Source organism: Tenrec ecaudatus, chromosome 2, assembly GCF_050624435.1.
Source record: "Tenrec ecaudatus isolate mTenEca1 chromosome 2, mTenEca1.hap1, whole genome shotgun sequence".
NCBI classification, from domain to species: Eukaryota; Metazoa; Chordata; class Mammalia; order Afrosoricida; family Tenrecidae; genus Tenrec; species Tenrec ecaudatus.
The window spans coordinates 181,765,619-181,771,279 of NC_134531.1; positions in this window are offsets into that span (position 1 = coordinate 181,765,619).

Consider the following 5,661-nt stretch of genomic DNA (forward strand, 5'->3'; position numbering starts at 1 on the left):
CAGCATGCTCACCTCAGTCCCGCTTGATGGCCCACATGGAGGGAGAGAGAGGGATTTTAATGCTAGCCCAGGCTTTTTATCTTCTCTGGGGATGTGCCAGCCCCCTAATTACAGGTGAGGACATACAACACTGGAAGGGACTGTCCTGTAGGTAATACAGTAATGAGGGGGTGGTCTAGGGACATATACACAATAGGAAGAGGAGGGATTGGGGGTATACATGTGACAAAATGGGCAGATTCTAGGTGCAGGATGGCAGCCTAACCTTGGATTAGGCTCTTCCCTGGCTCAACTGATAGAGACCATTATCAGTGGGGTGTGAACTCCACCTACAGGAACCAAGCTAATGGTCGCAGGCCCCCACCCCAGTGGTGTGGGGAGACAGCAGTCTGGCAGGGACTGCCTTCAGGGAAGATGCCTGTGAGCATCTGACCTCCCCCCACACAGGTGGGTAAACAATCTCCAGCACAATGGTGACTTACAATGCTGCTTCTCTGCTGAGGTGGAAGACAGAGGCACAGAATGAGATAGAATTTAGCCAGGAATGTGAAGGTGAGAAAGATTTTATTGAAGGAAAGAACTCTCAGGAGGGGAAGGGAGAGCAGAGAAAGGAACAGGAGCATTTTTAGCTCCTGGGAAGCTTCTGAGACCCAATGATTTAGGTCAGGGAAATCACGCCCATTGGTGGGGCAGTGGGATATTTGTAGAATTTGAGTTGGGGAAATATGCAAATGAGGTAGAGCTGCTAGTGCTTGTGGCGCTGATAAGGAGAAGGGAGGCTTCCTGGTGTGCAGCTGCAGAGTCTAAGTCCATCACAGACCAGCTTCTTGGAATGTGGGGGAAGAGGGCGTACAGTACAGCTCTGGCCTTGAGAGGTGGGGGGGAGGGGCTGTGTGAACCCTGCCCGGAGAAATAAGCTCCTTGGAATGCTGGAGGCAGGGACTGCAAAGTCTAGCAGGTCACCCGTCTTCCTGAGAGGCTGGGGGAAGGGGCTGCATGGTCCGGACCTGGCTCAAACATCTGCCTCAGGGCTTTCCATGGCATCATGGGAGTTTGCTGAGTTCTGCACAGGATTGACTCCAAGGGCGGGGAAGACGATGTTCCAGAAACAACTCTGTACAGTAAGCAAAAGAAGCATGGTGTGTAAATACCCAGCCCCCTAGCCTCCAACGGAATGATTCTGAGACGCCTTGCATACTGTCTCTCAGAGGGCGCCTGGAGATCTGCAGCCCCCCCCCCCCCAGGCTGCCCGTGGTAATCTGCCCGGGGTAATTAATCTACACATTAACGAATGTGCTGTTTGTTTTGTTTCCCTCTCTTTGCTGTCTCCTTTTTCCCCACTCTCCCTCGGGAACTTACTGGGGTCATCTTCCAAATAAACCACGTGGTCTGACTTTGGTTTTCTTCTAGAAAGAAGGCCTTGTAAAGCTAGATCATCTATGGCATGTGAGTCAGTCACCAAAGATGAAATGCCACACCCAGCAGGGGCAAAGCCAGCCATTAATGAGACCCTAATAAGAGACTTTCTAACTATTCCAAGGTCTCAGGGTCTCATTTTGGGGAAACCCAAACCAAGACATCGCTTTGGAGATGAGTCCTCAAGTGTGAGTGAAGGTGGGAGCCTCCACCTTCCGTGAGCCATCTGCCTCGGGGACCATAAACTGCACTCCAATCCCTTATCTAAGGAGCCTGGTTGGCATTGTGTTGACACATCGGCTGCTATTGGAAAAGTCAGCCACCGGCTGCTCCTCAGGAGAGCAACTGGACTTTCTACTCCCATAGAATTGCAGTCTTGAAAATTCCCTGGTGGACCTTGTAAGTATGTATGACTACTATGGAAATCGATCTGGCGATATCTAAAACAGATGGAAATCGAGTTACCATACGACCCAGCAATCCCCCCACTGGGCATGTACCCAGAAGAGGCAAGAAACAAACCAAGGCCAGACATCTGTGCTCCAATGTTCATTGTGGCCCAGTTCACAATTGCAAAGACATGGAAACAACCCAAATTTCCATCAGCTGACAATTGGATTAAAAAGCTGTGCTGTATATATACAATGGCGTACTACGCATCGCTAAAAAAGCAGTGATGAACGGATGAAGCACATCGCTGCACGGGAAGAACTGGAGGAAATCATACTAAGCAAAGTAAGTCGGGCACAAAAGGACAAGTACAACATGAGTCCACTGAGGTAAGTTTTAAAAAAAATGAAAAAGGGGCTTAGGAAAAAGCTACTGTATACAAACATTCCTGGGGTGAAGACCAGGTAGTAAGGCAGGGACTAGACCAAATACAGGGATACACACGGTAGACAGCTAAAAAGGAGGTGGGAAAAGGAAAAATATAATAATAATAATAATAAAGAAATGGGTAGCGGGGACGCAGGGCACTAACCCACCCAAGGGGAGGGTATTGTTTATATCTCCACAGGGAAAGAGGGACCAGACTTCAACCCAGTGCTCTAAGATGTGAATGCAACATGCTGGTGTGGAGAAGGGAGCCAATGGAGAGGTCTAGGGGACTGGCCCCAATCCCAACTACTTCATGGACACCTGCCCCTCCCCTAAGAAGAATTTATTTCAAAGGATGGAATTGAATCTGCAGCTCCGGGAGAGGGACATATCTGATCGGAGCACACGGGAGCAGATGAAGGGGGAGGAGGAGAGAGTGGAGCACATCCTGGCCCACCAGGCCTTGAGGACGATATTCCCAATTAGAACAGCCAGTCTACAGAGAGGACCACATGGCTGGCCCACTGTGAGACATGACGCCCCGCACTGACCCGTAGCCCTACAGGGGACAACGCCGGAGACACAGTGTGGGAATTGCACCCGATCTGATCCTGTGACACCAAGGCAAAACATTAAGGGGGTTCAATAGAACAGCAAGGGAATGGAGTGGCGAGGTCCCCCAGGGAATGCCGAAGGTGGACTTTGGGGCCAGGGCATGGTTCCCCAACAGACCGGACTGGAAAACACTCCTAAAGGCCAATAAACAATCCTTGAACTACAAGCTTTTCTTTCCTGTTGTGTTTTGCTTTGTCATTGGTTTGTTGTTGCTATTGTTTTGTTGTATATTGTTGCTTGGTTTTGCTCTGTCTTGTTTTTGTGCACGTTATTATCTCCACAGGTCTGTCTAAATAAGATAGGCTGGATGAAAATCTGGAGGAGAAAACAACGGGACTGACAGTTCCAGGGGGACATGAGAGAGAGGGGGAGGTAGGCGGAAAGGAAGTGGTGTTAACAAACCCAGGGACAAGGGAACAACAAGTGATCCAAATCGGTGGTGAGGCGGGTGTGGGAGGCCTGGTAGGGCATGATCAAGGGTAATGTAACCAAGAGGAATTGCTGAAACCCTGGTGGGGATTGAGCATGATAGTGGGACAGGAGGAAAGTCAAAGGAAATAGAGGAAAGAGGTAGGAGGCAAAAGGCATTTATAGAGGTCTAGATAAAGACATGTACATATGCAAATGTATTTATATATGAGGACGGGGAAATAGATCTATGTGCATATATTTATAGGTTCAGTATTAAGGTAGCAAAAAGACATTGAGCCTCCATTCAAGTACTCCCTCAATGCAAGAATACTTTCTTCTATTAAATTGGCATTCTATGATGCTCACCTTCTTGACACAACCACTGAAGAAAAAGCGGGTGAATAAGCAAATGTGGTGAAGAAATCTGAAAGATATAGCATCTGGGGTCTTAAAGGCTTGAAGGTAAACAAGCAGCCATCTAGCTCAGAAGCAACAAAGCCCACATGGAAAAAGCACACCAGCCTGTGTGATCACAAGGTGTTGAAGGGATCAGGTATGAGGCATCAACAGAACAAAAAATCTTATCATAATGAATGAGGGGGGGGGGGAGTGTGGAGACCCAATGCCCATTTGTAGGCCACTGGACATCCCCTTACAGAAGGGTCTCTGGGAGGAGATGAGCCAGTCAGGGTGTGATATAGCAACTATGAAACATACAACTTTCCCCTAGTTCCTAAATGCTTCCTCCTCCCCCACTATCATAATCCCAATTCTACCTTACAAATCTGGCTAGACCAGAGGATGATTACTGGTACAGATAGGAACTGGAAACACAAGGAATCCAGGGTATATGATCCCTTCAGGACCAGTAGTGTGAGTGGCGATGCTGGGAGGGTGGAGGAGGGGTGGGTTGGAAAGGGGCAACCGATTACAAGGATCTACATGTGACCTCCTCCCTGGGGGACGGACAACAGAAAAGTGGGTGAAGGGAGACGTCGGACAGGTCAAGATATGACAAAATAATAATTTATAAATTATCAAGGGTTCATGAGGAAGGGGTGAGTGGGGATAGAGGGGGAAGAAATGAGGACCTGATGCCAGGGCCTTAAGTGGAGAGCAAATGTTTTGAAAATGATGAGGGCAATGAATGTACAAATGTGCTTTACACTATTGATGTACGTATGGATTTTGATAAGAGTTGTATGAGCCCCTAATAAAATGATTTTTAAAAAAAACAAGAAAAGAAAAAAACCAGTGTGGTGAAGAAATCAGATGGTGCCTCGCTATCAGATACAACAGCATCTGGGGTTATAAAGGTTTGTCTCCAAAAAGCAGCCATATAAGTGGGATGTCAACTAAACTCACATAGAAGAAGCACACCAAGATCAGTGAGTGAAGGATTTTGTAAATCACAGAATCCAGAGCCCAAAGAGGGAATGGTATCAGAACCTACCTTGTGAGATTCTTGTTTGCCGAAGGTTATGGACACATAAGCTTCTTAAGCTCAAGAAACATCAGCGAGATCTACACAGGAAGTAAGCCTTTGGTGACTTCCCTTATCCCTAATAAAGGGAAGGGAAGAAACTGGTTACCAAACAGTGTGCATTGGAGAGATGATGATAGATTAAAATGATAAACCTGACTTTAACAGTTAAAACCTTTTCAGTGGATTCCCCCTCTGATCCATGTTAAGCCTGATCTTTTAAAATATTTTCCGTATGGGGGATGTTGTTTGTTCATGTTGGGGTTTATCTCGGGTATATTTGTCATTGGGGTTGACCTTCCTGAATTTTTGTTGTTTTTTATAGGTTTTAGTATATGAAACCCAGGATTGATAAACCTATAAAGAAAGCACATAAGGATTTCTGGGGGGCAGTCGGGGGTGGGTTGGGCACTGTAAAAGGGAGCTGATGTCAAGGAGTTTAAGAAGGAACAGAATGCTTTGAAACTGATTGTGGCAGCCATTGTACAAAACTGCTTGATGTGATTGAACTGTGGGGCAATATGATATCTGTATTAGTGTTAGATCTCTCAGGGGAAAGATACACCTCCGTCCTTGGCTCCGCGCGAGAAAGAATTCATGCCGAAGCCTGGTTTGTGATCCAACTGAGTTTTATGAGCGTTAGAAGAAGTTTCAGGTTCACACAGGCACCCACAGGGCTCCTCCCGAACTGGGCAGTCTGCCGGGAAACTGCTCGCAAAGTCACGTGGTCGGCTCCAGGCTCCTGCCCTTTCAATTATGCCACGGGGAGGCGTGGTGGACAACCCTGGTTGACCCTATTGGCTAAATTGAATTCACCTGGCCGAGGTGGGCCAATCCAGGTGCAGCACCCACCCAGGTGTACCTCCCCTTCCTGGCGGGAAAACCTGAACCTCTGAGCATGTGCAGTGTGCCACTCC